We start from the raw sequence: 21,063 nt of genomic DNA on the forward strand, positions 1-21,063 counted from the left end.
TATAGGAAGTGAGATTACCAAAGGCCCACAAAGTGGGTGAAATGTAAATCTAGCACATGAACATTATCTGCTACCTTCCCACTTACTATCCAACTATAAACCTGTCGTTCACCATCTGTCGGACTCCATGTATGAATATTTCTTTCCATGATAAATCACTGCAGGGAGTCATCAGTATCACCATGACTTGACTTAATGAGACTCCTGTCCAAGTACCTGCCTAACAGCTTGTGTCCAGATCATTCCTTACTGTCAGCCTTCAAACCAATGACAGGAGCCTGCATCTTATACAGCCATTTCTTTAGAATATATAACAAATGCTGCTTCTGATAATTTATATAAAGAGAGTCCATTCTTCTTCCAAGCTTTCACCAATGGATATGCTGCAAAGGTTTGATAATATCACTGCAAATGTACCCTTTTACAAAACGTGATACCACAAACTGTACTTCAACTACCAGGATGATATTTATACATAAAAAGATTGACTAATCCTACAATGTGAGTCTAGTTCAAATGAACAAGATGGTTCTTCTACATTTTTTTTTTCTTTTGCGGTACGCGGGCCTCTCACTGTTGTGGCCTCTCCCGTTGCGGAGCACAGGCTCCAGACGCGCAGGCTCAGCAGCCATGGCTCACGGGCCTAGCCGCTCCGCGGCATGTGGGATCTTCACGGACAGGGGCACGAACCCGTGTCCCCTGCATCGGCAGGCGGACTCTCAACCACTGCGCCACCAGGGAAGCCTGGTTCTTCTACATTTAATGTCCTGTTCTTTTCACACCCACTGATGCAAAACCTCCAATAATTCAAGCCCATATCAGATTTTAAACTCATCTTTAGTACTCATACATTATAAATGTTCAACTAATAAATAAAGAATAGCCATTTCTTTCTAATCCATGTTATTGGGCTAAAGGCTTGTGATTTCTGATATAATGTATTCTCATTGACAGGAGAGCATTCTTTGGGAACTGCTGATAAACTGTAGAGCTAAATAATTTAAGAGAAAGGGGAGACTAAGAGTAAATCACTCTCTTCATAGTGCACCAACCTCTAAAAATTAACCAATCACATTAAAGGTACATATACACCCCAATAATTCATGGGCGCTAATGGATATTCACTAAAAGTAATGAAAAAATCAATGTCTTATAGACTGAACAATATTTTTGCTACATCAATCTCTCAATTGTCTTAGTTTCTATTAAATCTCATGACAAAATAATGCTTTGTCCTTTTGCTCCAAGACTTGAAAGCTGAGGAATTGATAGATAAAACTTCAGTGGGAGTAGGCATGCACTGCCATGGTAAAGAATAAATTTTGAGGAATGAGCCTTTAGTGAGCTGAGGGCCTTTGTGAGTTTACATATAAGGGAGTATATGAAACAAAATAAGGAGAGCGCTGGTGAAACTTGAAAGTATCTTAAGGGGGTTTTCAGAAGTAAACTCCAAAAAGGAAGGCAAGCTGCTTATATGCACTTAAAGATTGTGCTACGTCTATTGATCTTTAGTACAGGAAAAAATGAACATGAAGTAGTATTAAAGAAGGTAGATACCTGTGTCTCTATTCAGATTTTCTGCTTCAATCCAACCATTTTGTAGAGAAATTTTAAAAAATTTAATTACTTTCACCTATCAGTTAAAAAAAAAAAATGAGTGCAGACTGTATACCCGAATCTGTCCTATGTGTCTGAGAATATGAAAATTTTAGACATAGCAATATTCAAAATTCTCTAATTCTATGCTTTCACTTATTGCCATGCTGTGCCTACAGGAAAAATAAGAATTCAAAGGAGGGTACCTGGGATGTGATTTCATAGTGTATGCATGCCAAGAACTAGTAAAGTATCAGTATTCAGTGATAACATAAAATGTTTGCACATTTTTAGAATTTTGGGCAAAAGATCAGGCATTTTTTTAATGCCACAGTAAATGAGGAACAGGAACATTAAAATAAAGAGTAAAAATATGTTTAAAGCAGACTGAATCCATCCATTCAACCTTTAGGAGCCCTTAGAGTAGACAACCGTGTAAAGTCTTTACTGTGTAAATGTCATCTTGAGGAAGATGAGATTTAGTTGGACAGACAAATGAAAAAGTGTAACAAGAAAACTTGCCATGAGTACAGAAATAAGCACACTTAATGCCGCTTGAGAGAACCGGCAAGGATTTCTTGGAAGATATTAATTTTGTTCTGTAACTTAAAGCATGAAAAAGTTGACTGGTTAGAAAAAAATTATGATACTACTTTTTACTTAAATTGTAAACAATATTTCTGCCCAGTGGTCTGTTACCTAAGAATTCTGGAGATCTATTTTTGTGTTCTGTAGATATAAGTTTTCTAAAAGTTAAAAAACAAACATATTTATAAAATTAGAAAATAGAGTTATTATTTTATTTAACATTTCTTTATATTGAATATTTAATGCCCATGAATTACTCATTGAATTAATATTAAATAAGCATTAAATATTAAAAAATATTAAATTTCAAGGGAAAATTCAGATGAAAGTCTTCTTCAACGTTAGGATACCTAAAATTAATTAACTCAAGCAGGCTTCAATTTTAAAGAATATAGGATAGGTAGAGCTGTACTATAAATTGAATAAAGGGAAACATTGATTTTTGATAGAGTGCAAAATTCAGGCACACCATCTAAATTACTATACTCCACATTGATTCTTTGTTTTTATTTATATACATGACTCAGAAATCAGAACAGTTTGATAACATATCAAAGAGAAATCAGCTCTTCGAAAATCTCTGCTGGCAAAAAATAGCCAGTAGGTAGATTTATAAAAGTATCCATCTGAAGCTACTGAACTTGGAAGATAAAGCTATTGAAGAATAAAAATAACTATTTTAGGGCTTCCCTGGTGGCTCAGTGGTTGAGAGTCGCCTGCCAATGCAGGGGACACGGGTTCGTGCCCTGGTCCAGGAAGATCCCACACGCCGCGGAGCGGCTGGGCCCATGAGTCATGGCCGCTGAGCCTGCGTGTCCGAAGCCTGTGCTCCACAACAGGAGAGGCCACAATAGTGAGAGGCCCGTGTACCGCAAAAAAAAACAAAACAAAACAAAACTATTTTATAAAACAAGGGTTAAGTAAAACTCTAATATGGAAACAAAAAACATTTTAGAGTATAAATAAAAAGAACAAAACCAATCATTAAGTAAGACGTGTGGTAAAATGCCTGTTATAGTAAGAAGCACGCTGCTTACTAGGTATACACTCATACTGAATCAATTTAGTTTTTTAGAAGATGCACTGCATTATTATACCCAAACTTGGTAGATTAATGCAACAAAAACATTTTGCATTGCTCACAAGTCTGTGGGTTGAGTGGGCACTGGGCACTCCTGCAAATGCAGGCCACGGTCGGTTGATCTTAGCTTGGCTCTCTAACGCACCTGTAGTCGGAGGGCCGTTTGGCTGAGGGCTGGCTCCTGCAGGAGAGCCTCCTGTGTCTGGGGGTTGGCTGTCTGTCTGCTAGGACAGTGGGGGTCTCTCGGCATCCAACAAGCTAGCCTGGGCTATCCTCACAGTGCTTGGGCAGCATTCCAAGAGAATGAGGTGGAGCATGAAAGCCCTCGTGAAACATATGTCTCTCCCACTACATGCTGTTTGTTAAAAGAACTCAAAAAGCCAGCCCAGACTCAAGGAGTGGCAAACGCATGCAGACTCCATTTCTTGATAGGAAAACCTGAAAAGTCTCATTGCATCTATGAGTGGTTACAGGGAAGGAAATTATTTCAGCAATGTTTTCATGTGCCCCTGGGACTCTGCTGCCTCTACAAAGCCTCATTTATCTGGTGAAGATGGGAGGAGTTGGGCAGAGCTGAGACTTTCTGACTACCTGGCTGTAGGCAGCCCAGGTCAGTGGACCATCGGTCCACCCCCAGCCTTTGGAGTGGCAGCTGTCTATCCAACCCAGCAAGCCCTAGGCATGTAGGCATATTGCATGTCCCTGAGATTTTGTGATGCTTAGCTTTGCAACATTTCTATAGGAACAGCCGGTTCATCATGGCCAAATGCCCACCCAATTCAGTATTTTACTTCAGCAGGTATGGCCAGCTGAAATCATTTTATAATGTGAATTCTTCAAATTAATCCATGCAGTATGAATAGGCACATAAGCTTATAGAGACATAGAGAGCATAATACAACACTCTGCAAAGATCTGTGTTATAAAAGAGGATACTTCATTGACTTCTGAGTACTGCAAAGTACAGTATTTAAGACCCAAGCAGCAGAGTTTGGATACAACACTAAACAGTTTTTAACCTGTATCCCGTTAAAACACAGCTGATATTATTTCTGTATTTTGAAATTAGACACAAAATTGTTCTTGTATTCAAATTTCACACATAAAATCTGAGTAGAAATAACGATATTATGATCAGAATTAATAAAGCACTGTGGTATACAGCTGCAGTTTTACTCCCTACATCTGGACCATGAATTTAAATTTCCATATGTGCTTTCACCTGGAGCTTTATCAAGGACACACAAGACATTTTTCCATAATACATTCAACTTAAAACACAGCCTTTTTTGCATTATTTATGTAGAGCACGTCATGCATGCAGAATGGAAGGCCACCTACCCAGTGTCATTTAGAGACTTGATGATGCCAGAGACTGCTCCCCCACTGTCTTATTGTAAAGATTGAAATTACACCTATTAAGAGTCACTGCTTTGGGTGAAAGCACTGTTCTTTGACAATCCCTTAACAATATGTCTGCAAGAAGAAAGCTGTGAACTCTGTTTGCATATTAACACGCATCTCAGGGCTTCCCTGGTGGCGCAGTGGTTAAAAATCTGTCTGCCAATGCAGGGACACAGGTTCGAGCCCTGGTCCGGGAAGATCCAACATGCCACGGAGCAACTAAGCCTGTGTGCCACAACTACTGAGCCTGCGCTCCAGAGACCGCGAGCCACAACTACTGAGCCCACGTGCCACAATTCCTGAAGCCCAAGTGCCTAGAGCCTGTGCTCTACAACAAGAGAAGCCACCACAATGAGCCTGTGCACTGAAATGAAGAGTAGCCTCTGCTCACCGCAACTAGAGAAAGCCCGTGCGCAGCAACAAAGACCCAATGCAACCAAAAATAAATTAAAAAAAAAAAAAAAATCCTCAGTCTCAGCATCCCTGTCACACTCACCTCACAGTTGGGTCTCTTAAAAAAAAAAAAAAAAAGCATCTCATCATCATCACCTGGTGCCGTGAAGAGACCCCCCACCCCCCCACCCCCACCCCTGGCCTCCCAAAGAGGTCCAGGTCCTCATGCCTGGAACCTGGGAATGTGATGTTCTGTGCAAAGGGGTTCAGGAAGCAGTTGATTTCAAGAGAGGGAGAATACCCTGGTCTTACCTGGCTGAGCCCAGTGTATGTGTGTATCCACAAGGGCCCTTAAACATGGCAGAGGGAGGAAGGAGAGTCAGGGTCAGAGCAATGCACAGGGGAAAGAACCAAGCAGTCCCTGATGCCCTGGGAGATGGAGGGGCATGAACCAGGAACCCAGGGGGCCTCTAGCAGATGGAGGAGACAGGGGTACAGATTCCGGGGAGCATCGCAGCTCTGCCAGCACCAGGTAGACCCACGGTGGACTCTGACCTCCAGAACGGCAAGACAACAAACATGTGTTTTTCAAGCCCCTGGCTTTGTGAGCAGTAGTTTTAACAGCGATAGGAAACTAATGCACGTGCGGGAGGGGTGGAAGCCTGAGGGGCAGTTCAAGGTTCAGGTAACAGCTGAAGGAGGCTAAGAGGGTCAGTGATATGGGCTGGAATCTGAGACAAGGTCTGCAGGTTGCTGCAGTCAAGGCCAAACCAAGAAAGGATTTTAGCACAGCTCTGGGTGGCTGTTCATGCAGTAGTTCTAGGAAGATGAACAATGAGAGAAGGAAGGGCTGATCTGAAAGGGAAAGAAGTATGAAAAAGTAGAAGTATAAAAGACTAAGTGAGTTGAAACTGTAAAAGAATGAAATTATTCTTACTATGCAATATTGTTCGAAGAATGAAATTATTCTTACTATGCAATATTGTTGGAAGAATGAAATTATTCTTACTATGCAATATTGTTGGAAGAATGAAATTATTCTTACTATGCAATATTGTTGGCGACTGAACTTAAATATACTTGTATACATGCACACAGACACCCACCAGGATTCGAAATATATTGATTAAACTAACTATGCATTTAAAAGCAGAAACAACTGTAATCTTTTTTTATCATCTAAGAAGCCTTGCAGTGTTTTCAGAGCCTATATTATGTGTTGCTATGAGATAGCTCAGTGACAATATAACTGAAAAATAGATATTGTTATGCTTTCTACTTCTTAGATTATAAAATTCAGTTCAGAAAGGTGGAAGGACTCTTCCAAAGTTTCACAATTATTAACTAGGAAAGCCAGGATTTCTGACTGGGAAAGGCCAGGTTTGCCAACAGCCTTGATTCATCCAAGGGAGTCTAATTATGGAAATTAGGAGTCCAGAGACAGAAATCAGTGGGCCCAGGAATGCGAATGAGAAATTGTGCCTTTATTTTTACTAATATCTAACTGAAATTTAGTATTTTTCTATTAATGAATCCAGGCAACACATCACAGTAGTATTATGAGCACCTGTAATTTGTCAGTAATAGAAATTACAGATAATTTTATATGACTTTTACATTATTGCAAAAATCTCAAATATCATTTACCTTTACCGCTAGTTTAAAATTATCAGAGCCATGGCTATACCTCACTGGGTCATGTATTACTAAAGATTTATATATGCTACTATACCACACATTTATGTTTTGACATTTATTTCAATAAACATAGCTGCCTTCATAATTTTATATTTTAGTTTATGCATGTATATATACGTATGTTGTTGTTATTAGTATTAACCACTATTCTGATTATTCTGAGATTGGTCACTAGGCTTTACCAGGTTGCCAAATGCATGAGGGCAAAAACATAAAACCATCAGGGGCCCCACTCACCAAGTTATCTTTCTAGAATGTTGCTTGACTATTATGCAGGTGTTACATTATACTAAGTATTTTTTTTTTTGGTAACTTGGTTCATTACTTTACAAAATGAAAATGTTTCCATTTAAATCATTCTTAAATGCAGTCTTAGTTCTATTTGGACAAGTTTTGTTTTGCCTTTGTTCAATTATATGCATATAAATTACCCATTCATCATTATCATGCACATGTGAAAACTGATAATCAAATATGCATCTGATAAAATAGACATTAAATAAAACCCTCCAGACTCATTTCTCCAATCTTAATAAGTACAATTCATCACCATCCATTGGGAATTATAAACATATGAAGAATGACACATAGTAATAAGTTATGTCCATATCAGAGATAAAATAAATAACACATTCCACATGAGAATGACAATATTATGGAAATTTGGGAAATGGAAATTTTTTCAGATAGCTATTCAATGCAGTTGTAATCTCTTCTTATTTTCCCCAGGTGTGGTAAAATAAGCAAATGACTGCCTTGATTTCTTTGACATCATCCACTATCCTGATAGCAAAGGTTTAAACTTTGCCTAGTAATACAGAGCAAACATCGTTTGATAAGAGACCTAAAGCAATTTAACCACTAATCAGCCTCACATCACAGAGGCTGATCACAGAAAGGTTCCTCTTTCATTCCTCTGCTCTGTTTTAAAGCCCATTCACTGAATAACCTCATGATAAAAAAGGGTCCCCTGAAACTCATTCCTGGTCGCCCTCCGTCACAGGTAAGTAAAGCAGATGCTTTAATTCAGAGATCCCGATTACTGTTTCCTCCTTAACGCATAAAGAAAATGGGCAGTGCATTTCTGTTTTCCCTTGGCCAGCTGGGGCTGCTGTGAAATTGGTCAGAAATTTTATTTTGACTATTCTTTCGTTCCTCTCTTCTTTTCCCATACTCCCATTTTAAGCTGAATGTGGAAGGAAATGTGTCCATTGTGTCCAACGAAAAGACACAAAAATGATTAAGGGAAGGATGATTTATGAGCAAAGATTAAAGAAACTGAAGGAAGGCTGAGAGAAAAGCGAATAATTGTTTTCAAGTACTCGGTGAACAATTATGTGAATACTGATCACCTGACATCAATAGACATGGATCCCTATTTTGGTATAAAAATATACTGTAAATAAAGGGACATTTACCTTTCATTGCCCTCACCCCCAGTTTTAGCATGCTTCCTAAAGAGAACACTTGTCAATGTGGACCCTTCAAGGCACCCAAGCGGATGGATTAACAGGGTATTCACACAGAGGAAAGAACTGAGGGTGCTGACTGTATCAGGTAAAATAGCTTTGGCTGCACCTCAGTTAACTTGGCATAAACAATGACAACACACCCTGTATTTTCTCAGACAACCAGGATACAGAGTGGCTGGCTACAAAGCTGTTGGGTTCAGTAGCACCAAGATGTCACCAGGGCCCCTGCTCCCCTTCCATCTCTGCTGTTCTCTGCAGGCAGCTTAGTTTCTTTAAAGATTGTCAAGCACCACAGTCATATGCTTCTGAAAGCAGCAGTGCAGGGACTGCTCCATTTGGTGTCCTTCATTTCCAAGAAGGCCTTCAAAAACTTGCACCTACTTATTGGTCAGAATTGCATTGCATGCCCACATCTAAGTCAATCAATAGCAAGGAAAATGCAAATCCTGTGACTCATCTAAGTCACCCTCCATGCAAGTTGTGCAGTAGAGGATAGATTCATTAAACTTTTACTTTGCTATTAGAGAGGAAAGAGAGAGTTATGACATTGAAAAACATCAGCACTGGCTAAGAAGTTGCTTATAAACAGAAACTATGGGCAAATTGGTGGCTGTAAGACCTTTCTTCTCACTAGGAACATCTTCCAATAAAATTTAGAGATATATTTAATTAATTTCCTACTAGGTGCAGGCAATGCTCTCATTATTATGCTCACATTAACGAACTCAATCTTCACCATTACCCTTGGGAAGAAGTACCACTATTATCTCTATTTTACAAAGGAGATACTTAAAGCAGAGATTAGTTAGGTACATTTCTCAAGGTCACACATTAATAGATACAAGAACAAGAGTTTGAACCCAAGTAGTTTGGCTCCATAGCCAAAGCTCTTAAAGACTCACTGGGTTATATATCAAATAGCACGTAGGTATATTTATTTACAAGTTTTATATTAAATGTAGGATTTCAAATTAAACAGTTGGGAAGATAGAGACCCTTTTGCTTTCAAAGTTTAAAGTATGGCTTACTTTGGAATAATATTTTTGCCTCCAAAAGCTAAAAATATAAGAAATGTACAAAATATAAGAAATGTCTGCTGGAGGGCATTGGAGATCCAACAAGGTAGTGATGAATTACTGATCTGGGCAGAAGGGATAAAGGTGGTTGTCCAGGGCCAGACTGGGAATGTGTGGTTGAGGCACAAGAAAGACGGCACCCCAGGATGTAAGTAAAACAAGAAATTATACAAATGTTCACAGGGATTGCATTTTAGCTACAAATAATCTCAGCTTCTGAGAGTGGGAAGAGTGGGAGGAGTATTCCAGCTATTTCAGGGAGGGGGTGGGGATTTCCAGGAATTGGGCCACCACCCACTTGTTGACTTTTTATGGTTGGCCTTGGAATTGTGATGGCACCTATGGGTGTGTGATTTAGCTGATGTGTTATAATGAGTGTATACTGAGGGTCAAGGTCTAGTGGAAGTCAACTCGTCCGCCATCTTGGACCTCATTGGTTCTAATCAGTTTATGTCGTGTCCTTGGGCTATGGCATTCTTTTAAGGGTTGTGCCCTGCCCCTTTCCTGTCTCACAAGCAAAAGAAAATCTCTGGAAGATGACAAAGTCGTTCTACCTAAATTTGAAACCAAATTATTTCTATAATAATTTTGAAAAAACAATGTTTAGAAAACAATACAAACATAGAAGTGCACATAAGGAGTAAACCAACATGAAGTGGAAGGAGCAGAAACCACAGATACAGAAATTTACACACAGGAAAGCAGATGGTCACTGACACTAGGGACATGACTGATTTAACAGCAGACTATACAAATGTATCCATTTTCCACAGCTGCATAACAAATCACCACCAATTCTGTGGCTTTAATATAGCACCCACTTATGATCTGGGAGCCCTGTAGATGAGAAGTGTGGGTACAGCACGACCCAAAGGGGTCTTCTGCTTAGTTTCCAAGACCAAAATCAAGGTGTGGCTGGGCTGTGTTCCCTTATGGAAGATCTGGGGATAAACTCACTGCCAAAGTCATTCAGGTTGTTGGTCAGATTCCATTCCTTGGGGTTGTAGGACTGAAAACCCCAGTCCTTGCTGCTGTCAGAGGGCTGCTGCCCTGAACCTCAAATCCCTCAACTTCCTCTGCATCAGCTTCTCTCTTCTGTCTAATCTCTCCTCTGTTAGCCAGAGAAAGTCTTCTGCTTTAAGGGCTCATGTGATGAGATTGGGCCCACCAGACAATCCAGGATAACCTTCTTATGTTAAAGTCTGTGACTTTATTTCCATTTGCGAAGCCCCTCTTGTCATGTCAGTAAAGTGTTCACAAATTCCAGGGATTAAGGCATGGACATTTGGGGGGCCATTCCTACCACAGCAACTGGAGGGAGAATTATTTTCAGTAGAAAACATCCACATGAAATTATAGAGACAACAGGAGGGAAATGGGAATCGGGGCACATGGCATAAGGCAGAGAGGACCACAGACACCTAGTCAGATGCTACAAGAAGAGGAGAGAGAAGCTGTGTTTGAAGACATGGTATCTGAGAGTTTTCCAGAGTAGCAAAGGCATCCAGGCACTTCTCTGAGCCCCAAGAAAGGGAAAGAGAAGGGAGGTCACAGGCAGGCACAGCACAGCAAGACTGAAACCAAGAGAAAATTCTGGGGGTGTGCAGAGGAAAAAGAGATGTACATTCGGAGGGTCAACAACAATAATGAGTGTTGATTTCTCAACATAAAAAAATGGAAGCCAGTAAAACAACCGCCAACCTAGATTCTCCAACACAGCAAAAATCTTCAAAAATGAAGGTAAACATCTCATTTCAACACAAGTATAGAAGAGTGAAGCCTGATACTGGGTAAGCCTCTGACATGAGGCTGACTTGCAGAATAATCTTTTTTATATTAAATCAAACCCATTCATTCACAAAGAAGGAAGGCTGAAGGAAATGAAAAAGATAAGAGAATAAAAGAATAAGATTAAAAAAAATGAAATAAAGAAGACCAAAAAAGCTTAAAGTTGATTCTTGAATGTATTATATAAATTCAATAAATTATTGATGAGACTGAACAACAGAAACAAAAAAGTGCACAAACAATAAGCCTCACTGATAAGAGTGGAAAATCAATAGTTTCTATGAATATTTAATGTTTATAATGTCCTTATAAAATAAGGACATTATAAACAGTTTTAAGGTAGTAAATTTGAAAAGTTAGAGGTAATACTCAAAGGCCTAGAAAAACACATCCTAGCAAAATTCAGAGCAAAAAGAGAAAAATTACACATCTTATACTTATTAAAAATATTAAATTTCACAATTATAAGCCTTCCCTTAATTTCAGGCTCACGTGGCTTCACCAACAAATCTTATCACTCATCTAAGAAAGACATATTGCCGCCTTAATAATTATTTCCAGAGACTATAAAAAGTGGAAACACTTATCCATCCATTACATGAGGCAAGCAAAACTTTGGTATAAAAATCTCTAAGTTCTAAGGAGAAAGTGACACTCAGACAAATCTCTCTGTAGACATAGATTCAAAAATCCTAAAGAATATATTAATCAATGATGGGAAGATAAAGAGGGTTGTTTAGAAAAATCAGTTACGTTTCTAAACCTGATAACATACAGAGGTAAAGCAAAAATAGACCTTTTATAATTGAGAGAAATGAATGTGGAGATATACTATATACCATAATTATTGATTAAAATACTTAATATTTAGAGATGTCAATTCTCCCTGAACTGATCACTGTAAGAACAACAATTCCAATCACAGTACCAGAAATGTGTTTGCTCTGGGTGGCAACTGACATGCTGATTTTAATATAATTATGGCAATACAAAGGGGAAGAGTAGATAAAACATTCTGGAAGAATAAGAGGGAGGATTGGCTATAAATGATATTGAGAGTTGTTTTAAAACTTGCGTAATGTAGGCAATGGGTCCTGGCTCAGTGACGGACAGGAGAGACAGAGTAAAATAGAGCCCTGGACAAGACAGATGTGTGTATAAACCCAGGCAGCACTGCACAGCAGTGAGGAGGGACACATCTTCAAATGTTATCTTGACAATGTGACACTCCTTAACTTCTACCCTCAAAGGAGAAAGAGAAAAAAGTAAACACCCTCGACCCACCTCGACACACACAAAAACTTAATTCCAGGTGAACACAGATCTAATATAAAAGCAACACAAAGCTTTTAAAATATAATATAGGAGAATATCTTTACTATTTGGGTGGAAAATATTTTTTAAGCTAGACACAAAGTTATCAACCATAAAGGAAAATATGATTAATTATACTATATTCAAAATAATAATTTCTATTTATCAAAAGATACCAGTAGAGAAGAGGCAAGCCAACAGTAAGAAATGATATTTCTGACACAGGTAATCCACAAATGTCATCTAAGGAAATAATTCATGAAGAACTCCTCCAAACTAACGTACCCAAAGGAAAAACGCTTAAGAGAAACGTCACTAGATGATGATTAACCCTAGCCTCTTTGTTCCTCCCCTTTAAAAAACTAAATAACAGCTACAGACCAAGGGGGAGTGGGTCTGCTGCTTGGCTCTTAGTCTCTTGCTTGGCACCTGCAATAGACTCTTACTTTGCTGCAAATGCCCACTGTCAGGTTGGGTTTCTGCACCTCCAGCACATGAGCCCTTGCTTGGTTACATTAGTCAAAAAGAGATGTTCAGTCTAAATAATAATTAAGGAAATGAAAACTAAATCCATGAAGCAATCCTACTACCCATTAACCATAATGCTGAAAGAAAGAAGTGATACAACAGAGACCCACCTACAATCCCACTGGATAAGTAACCTAGTCTGACCGTTGTGGTGAACAGTTTGGTAATTTATATTTTCTCTATTTGGTGATACTCTTATCTTATGACCCAGAAAACCCACTCCTGACTATAGACCCATCAGAGATACTTGCACACGTGCACAGAACAAGGTGGGCAATTCTCTAAAATGTAATACTGAGCTAAGAAACAACTGCAGAATTATCCATATTCGTATAATTCCATTCATTTTAGTTTTTAGGGATACATGTTTAAGAAAAAAAGATCCTAAAAATCAGCAAGAAAGTGATTAGCATGGAAATCAGAATGAAGTTTTAGCGTAAAAAAGTAGTGTGAACAGTGATCAGAGGGAAGTAACGGGGCACTTCCAGTATACAGGTAACTTTGTATTTTTTTTTACCTTGCTGGTGATTATGCTAATGTTGTAAGTAAGCTGGCGGGCGTACAGTTTTGCAGATTTTATTGGGTATACATCTCTGTATACGCCATCTATCACGATATAGATGTGACACAGGTATCACGAAAATAGTTGGGGGGAGAGCCATGTCCTATATAAATGAAGATGAATTTAAATCACAGTGGAGGTTTGGTTTATAACTGTGGGATGTCATATCTCAGCGGAATCTTGGAACTCACAAAATCAACCTCTCTTAACATTAAGAAAGTTACATGCTTTCCAGTGCGTATTGGTTCTCTATCGTTGAAGCAATTATATACAGCAAAAGTACTCCTTTTTTAGTTATCTGATTTATTTCAGGATTATTTCAATCATGTTGATTGAACCTCTGCATACATCCTAGATTAAAGAAATATTTTTCTATGACAGGATGCAGAAAACCCTGCTGCCCGCTTCGAATTTCCCATTGACCTTTTGTTTTGACTCCTTTTCCACAGTGACTACACAGCTAAATTCCGGTATTTTTATTCCAATGGAGAAAACAGGTCCTTCTAGCTGTGGCTTACTGATTTTTCACCATCACTCGGTGAGTTTAATGGTTCCTGTCAGTAGAGATTTCAGTCCCTCATCTTGAAAATGTTTGACTCTATAAACGAGGAAGTGTCAACCTTGATTTGTCTGTTACCCTGAAAGGGTTTCTCCAGTTTACTTGGAACACTTGCTTCTACCCAGCCGCAATGACAGCAGCTTTGGCACGAACAACAGCTTATTTGGCATTCAAGTTGTATTAACGTAAAGTAAACACGCAGTGGGAAAGGAACAGGTGGGGGGGACACTCAGTAAATTGTCGCAGCGTTGGCATGAAGAGATGCCTGGGTCGGCACATGGCCTGCTGAGGGAGCCTCATGGTAGACAATGACACCTCCTGCCATTTGGAAACTCTTAGGGCACCTCCATTCCCTTAGTCACTTCTAGTGCAAAGCCTTCCAGAAGGAGGCACGCCCCGCCCAGAAAATGTAACGAGCCCTGAGTCCACACACTCCGCTCTATGAACAAGACTACAGAAACAGCAGTTCGGGGGTGTCTGACACCTACAGCAGTTAGTGACGTTTGAAGAAAATGAAAAGTCTGAGAGCACATGCTTGAGTGGAACTTGACATTAGGGGAATTCCACCCTCAATTCTATTTGAATAATAAAAAGAGCAAAGGAGACTATTATTGACTCTCGTATCACTGTTAGAGCTGCCATAACAGCATACTACAGGCTGGGTGACTTAAAAAACAGAAATGTATTTTCTTACGGTTCTGGAGGCTGGAAGTCCAAGATCAAGGTGCCTGCAGGGTTGTTTTCTGGTGAGAGCCCTCTTCTGGGCATGATGACAGCCGCTTTCTCTCCATGTCCTCACGTGGCCTCTTCTCTGTGTGAAGAGAGAGATCTCTGATGTCTCTTCCTCATTCTATCAGGACAGCAGTCCTATTGGATTAGGGTCCCACACTATGCCCTCATGTAGCTAAGGTCCAGCATCTCCTTAAATGCCCTCTCTCTAAATATAGTCACACTGGGGGTTAGGATTTCAACATATAAATGCTGGAGTGACACAGTTCAGTCCGTAACACAAGAAGAGAGGAACAAGCATAACAAGAATTTTTTATCCCCAGATTTTGATATGCATTTGAATTTTGATTAATATATTAATGGATTTTGATCTTTATTAAAATAAAAATGTTTACATTTTTGTGTGTATTTCCTAAAGAAAGGTCAATACAAATATTTCTCAAGAAAATATTTCTGCAAATAAAAAAGGAGCATTGGACTGGCTATTAACAGAACGTTGTTCACAGGTTTTCCTACCACGAACAGGGCTCAGAGAAAAATTAGAAGCAATACCGGAGTTTCCCTTTCCTGGATTGAATGACAGTTTTATGATGTGACTCAGCTACAGTCAATAAGCTGTGGTTCACCACAATATCACCCATTTCCTCATCTCTTTTTTCTTGGCTTTATAATCTAGGAGTGTGATAACCACTGATCACATCCTCCGTGCCGTCAAATCTGGCCTTTTACCAAAGCCTAAGTAGTTTAAAAAACATTGTGCTTTAATGTAGAATTTGGAAGCTGATACTAAATATGAACAAATCAGAGCATTGTTCAAATGCTCAGTGTCAGGTAGTTCTGTGGCAAATATGATTAAAAATCACCAAGTTCTTGATAAATTTTGATTGCAAGGAAGACATATAGAATAGTGGGGTAGGGATCTATGAAATATTATTATTTACCTTGTTTTATTTTGAGTCTGGCAAACTCATCTTCATTATCAAATGTTATTCATTTTTAACAAATAGTTATTGAATACTCATTCTGTTCCAGGTACATTCTAGATACTAGAGCTAACAAAAAACGTAAAGAGAACACATTCCCTGACATCATGAGGCTAACTTCTATCTCTTGATCCGTAACTGAATGTATTATGATTGGTAACATGGAAAGATGCAATGCAACTGTAGGACCTGTTCCCTACTGTAAAGGGTCTAATATAAATGAATTATATGGAATGGAGGCAGAGGAAGGTAAATGACTTTAACAATAGTTTATGTACTGTCTAATCAAGTACTGTCTGTACTAAATATGAATATGACTTTCTTTCTATAAGCATTGTAGGGGAGCAAATTTTGCCACCCCAAAATGTATTTCTTTGGCATGAGAATTATGTTAGGCTGATTATTTTTAAGAAACAGAACACTCAGGAAATTTTTCTTTTTAACCTCCCCTTAACAGCTTAAAATAATTTAGATAGGGGGGATGCATCAGGAAGAGAGCTGTCACCCAAGGTAACTTTGTTTTACCTGAGAAAGACTTCTCCACAGGACAGGGCAACTCTTGTTGACCGAAAGTTTCCTCTTCCCTTCCCTTCAAAGAGGGTATTCCTCCCTCTTTGAAGTCCCTATTAGCTAACAGCTACAGAGTCAGTTGTCTAACTCTCCTGAGTGCTTTATATTCTAATGGAGCCCCCTTTCATATGAAATTAAATTTGATTTTCTCCCTTTAATGTCTCATGTCAATTGACTTATTAGACCAGCCAGAAGAACTGGGAAGGGTAGAGGAAAATTTTTCTTCCCTGACACCATAAAAGAAATGTATACATAATGTATACTGTTTATAAACAAACCTAAATTAACTATAGACTCAGAATTTAGAATTGAATGAGTCCAGGGCTTCCCTGGTGGCGCAGTGGTTGAGAGTCCGCCTGCCGATGCAGGGGACAGGGGTTCGTCCCCCGGTCCGGGAAGATCCCACGTGCCACGGAGCGGTTGGGCCCGTGAGCCATGGCCGCTGAGCCTGCGCGTCCGGAGCCTGTGCTCCGCAACGGGAGAGGGAAGTACGTTTTACCATTCCTAGGAAGAGATCATTCACAACTTCCTGAAAATATTATTTGACATGTAAATAACTCGTAATTCCCTGGGTAAAATTATTTCAAAGTTGTTTCTAAAATATTACAAATAGATTTTTCAGATTATTAAATGAATTCATGCTTAAAATTTAAAAGATTGTACGCAAAAGATGTGATGTAATGTACTGTGTAACAAAAAGTATTACCCATAATTCCTCCAGAAAAATACCATTAGAATTTTTTGTATATCACAATGGATCTTACATGTACGTATGTATGTATACATGTATAAATTTTATTTTTTAAAAAATTTAATCATGACATTCATATATTTTCATTTTCCTCTTATAAAATATTAAAAATTCCTAAATGTCAAAGATATAACCAGATAAATATTTTGAGTGGTTTATGATTCCTTTTTCTAAAAAAAATATTAATTAACCAAGTTCCTTTAAAAAGAAGACTTTGGGTACAATAAGCAAGTTTTTTCTATGGTCACTTTTTGTGCTTGTCTTTTTACATTTTAGCTAATAATTTTCCTATATCAGTTCTTAGAAGTGGAATTGGTCTTAATGAGACTAATTTATTTTGGCGTTGTATCATTGATACATGTTATCAAGATTTTCTTTAGAAATATACTAGTTTTAAAAACTGTCAGTATTGTATGACAGCCTGTTTTCCCACATTGTAAAGTATACAGGGAATGAACTATTTTACATGCAGTAGATAAAAATAGTTCATTGAAATTTGTAGTTTCTCTTTGATGAATAGAAATTTTAATGATGTTTTGGTATTTTTTTCACTTGAAATGCCACTTATATGACATCAACTCGCTTTATATTCCATGTGATTAATCTTACTCTTATTTTGTACTATAAGTCACTTCATTTACTTACTGTTGTTCCACAAAACATTTTACTATATGGTTGGGAAAATTTCTACTATTTTTGCCATAGAGCTGCTTTAACTATTTCTCCTTTAAAAGTTACTTTATAAATACTGAAATCCAATTGAAATTATTTTTGATATTATATTAAACTTATGTATTTGAAGAGGGCCTACATCTGCATAATACTGAATCTTCTTACTTTTAACTTGATATGTATCAAAGATTTTATGTGTCTCAAATATTTTATTTATCAAAGATATACTGCAGGAGAAATTAAGAATAAATCCAATCTGTTGAGGTAGTTCGGGAAGGAGATAAGGAGTGTTGGGCAGTGGCTGAAGTACAAAGAACTTACTTTGATAGACACGGTTAAAGGACATGGTAAATTTAAAGTATAAAACTTATAGGGCTTCCCTGGTGGCGCAGTGATTGAGAGTCCGCCTGCCGATGCAGGCGACGCGGGTTCGTGCCCCAGTCCAGGAGGATCCCACATGCCGCGGAGTGGCTGGGCCCGTGAGCCATGGCTGCTGAGCCTGCGCGTCCGGAGCCTGTGCTCCGCAACGGGAGAAGCCACAACGGTGAGAGGCCCGTGTACCGCAAAAAAAAAAAAAAATTTAAGGTATAAAAGTTATAAATATATATGAAGTCCCCCTTTTTGAGCTACTTAACAAATCATTTTTTTTGTGCATGGTGTAGGCAGTAGTCAATGTAGTTAAGGTTATTTAAGGATGACTCTCCTAATGGCAAGGCTTCAGACAGACTTGGCAACTACGGTGTGTATTCCAAATGTACAGGTTCAACAAAGTAAGTTCAGCTAAAAATGGAAAATAAATGATATCCTAACGGTTAGCCTGTAGCTAAAAGTTCAAAAATATATGAATGCGAGCCCACATTTCAAGCTAAAAACCACTGATGCTAAGAGGTGAAAGGGAAGGAACTAGGTCTACATAACCAAAGAAGACAGCCCAAGAGAAAAATGAGCTAAAACTTGAACAAGTAGCTTGCAGGTATCCAAAATGCCATTAAACACATGGCATGTGTTTAAGTCACTAGGGAAATGTAAATTTAAAAAACGAGAGGTTCCAGGTTTTGGTAATGGTGGAATAGATCGTCAGACTAAACCTCCTGTGGACAATAAGGATAAAGCCTAAAAAAAAAAATCTATTTGAAAGCACTCTAGTGTCACCAAAAGAAGGGAGGAACTGAAGAGTCTACTTGTGAAAGACAGAAATGGCAGTGAAGGACATTTACGCGTTTGTAGTTTTCTGCCTGAGGGCCCTCTGCAGTGCTTACAGCTGGGGCGTCAAAGCAAGGGCCTTAAGGACTGGAGGTGTCAGTAACCAGTGGAGAAGCACAGGACAAGCACACTCTCAGTGGAGTAATCCTGCAATGAGGAGAAAGCTCCAGAGACTGTAGCCCAGAGGGATACTCACCCTTGCAGAGGCCACAGAGGTAGAGCACGCACAACACAGCTGGTCTGGGCCCACTGAGAGCATGTGAATTTGCAGGGAGCCGGCATAAAAGATCAAGGAGAATGCCCAGGTGAGGCACCTACTGCCTCCGATTTCCCAAAACTTCCACAGGTGTTGGGTCTCCTTCTTAGTGATGGGGATTAAGTCTTCCCCAGACTGCTGGAGGGACCTTGCATTGGGAATCCACCCACACAGTCCCGGCGGACTTGATTTGGTGAGATCTGCATTTTGTCAGGGTTTCTCAGCCACTCCTGCTGGTAGATTATGACAACATCACATCTAGACCTTAAGACTGAAGTTCTGAGTTGCTGATCGATCAGACATCACCCACACAGTGAAAATGCTGGATATCGGAAGTGTCCTATATCTTGACCCATCACTGGTGGCCAATGGCAGGGGAGAACTGCAGACATCCATTGGAGGCCATGCCACATGCATGTGAGTTAGTGTCGGTCCCTCGTTGCCAGGGGTACAGAATATAGGGCATTGGTAATGTCCAAGACAGCGACCGAGGGCCCTCACCTGTGTGATGGTTCAGCCCCACCCCCAGCATCTAGAACAGCTGGGACACTAGGCCCAAGGAGTGAATTCAGTTCATGATGACCCTCTGTAAGCCTGTAGATCCAGCTGCTCCTATTGCTTGGCACACAGGGCTACTGCCAGGAGATGTTGTCTCTGGCATTAGGAGAGTCATCCTTAAATAATCTTAACTACATTGACTACTGCCTGCACCAAGCACAAAAAAATGATTTGTTAAGTAGCTCAAAAAGGGGGACTTCATATGTATTTACAACTTTTATACTTAAAATTTACCATGTCCTTTAACCGTGTCTATCAAAGTAAGTTCTTTGTACTTCAGCCACTGCCCAGAGATGTTATCACATCTCTTCTTAACCCTGCTGCCTTTAGGTCTTTAATTAGGGCTGTGATTTCCCCATCTTTCCCAAATTGTTTCTGTTGGACCACCTAGGAGGGAACAGGAGACAGTAAGGAACTATATGTCCCAATAGCACTTCTCAAAGGGTGCATCTAACCAATTTGGCACTTTGGGATGGAGAAGTACAAGCATACGACACATTAATTTCCAGTATATATTCAGGGGTGGAGGCAACAACAGCAGAGCACAAAACTGGCCCAAAGGGGTCCCCCTACAAGGTCACCTTAACTTTCTTTGAGAACCCTGAGGAAACACCATCACTCAAATCCAGATGAAGCAGCACCATCCCCACCCTCTACCCGATACTGGACACAGTAGTGACTTGAGTCCCTGTACCCAGTGGAGTCATAAAAGTTTGAGTTCTCCTCTCCCCAAGTTCCTACCTATTTGGACAGGTGCATATGTCATCAGCTCCCCTTGGACACCTCAGCCCTGTTCCAAAATGTTCTCCCTAAAACAGCTAGAATTCAAGGCACAAGTGTTGAAAGGGATTCAGGAGGCTGAGGGAGAGAAGGGCTCCGTGTCATCAGCAAGGGAAATTACTTCCAGTTTTTTTGTTTCTGTTTTTGTTTTTTTTGCCGTACGCGGGCCTCTCACTGTTAGGGCCCCTCCCGCTGCGGAGCACAGGCTCCGGACGCGCAGGCTCAGCGGCCATGGCTCACCGGCCCAGCCGCTCCGCGGCATGTGGGATCTTCCCAAACCGGGGCACGAACCAGTGTCCCCTGCATCGGCAGGCGGACTCTCAACCACTGCGCCACCAGGGAAGCCCCAATGACTTCCAGTTTTGAGAGGCTCAATGGCTGCTCACAGCTCAAGAAAAATAATTTCCAATGTTTTTGGTCGACACATTTCCTGTATTCTCATTGCCAATACCATTTATTTATCTTGCTTCCTGAATTGATTGCATTTCACTTTGTGAAAATG

General features: G+C 39.6%; 1 protein-coding gene across 11 annotated transcripts in view; it reads right to left on the minus strand.

The window, feature by feature from the left end:
* LOC307189184 (uncharacterized protein) overlaps positions 1 to 21,063 on the minus strand; it is a 408,683-nt gene that overhangs the window by 214,225 nt on the left and 173,395 nt on the right. For all 11 annotated transcript variants that reach the window (XM_079926999.1, XM_079926991.1, XM_079926990.1 and 8 more), the window contains one exon: positions 14,754 to 14,870. The gene's annotated coding sequence lies outside the window, so the exon portion shown is untranslated. The remainder of the gene's footprint in view (positions 1 to 14,753; positions 14,871 to 21,063) is intronic.

This window comes from Stenella coeruleoalba (assembly GCF_951394435.1).
Source record: "Stenella coeruleoalba genome assembly, chromosome: 7".
NCBI lineage: Eukaryota > Metazoa > Chordata > Mammalia > Artiodactyla > Delphinidae > Stenella > Stenella coeruleoalba.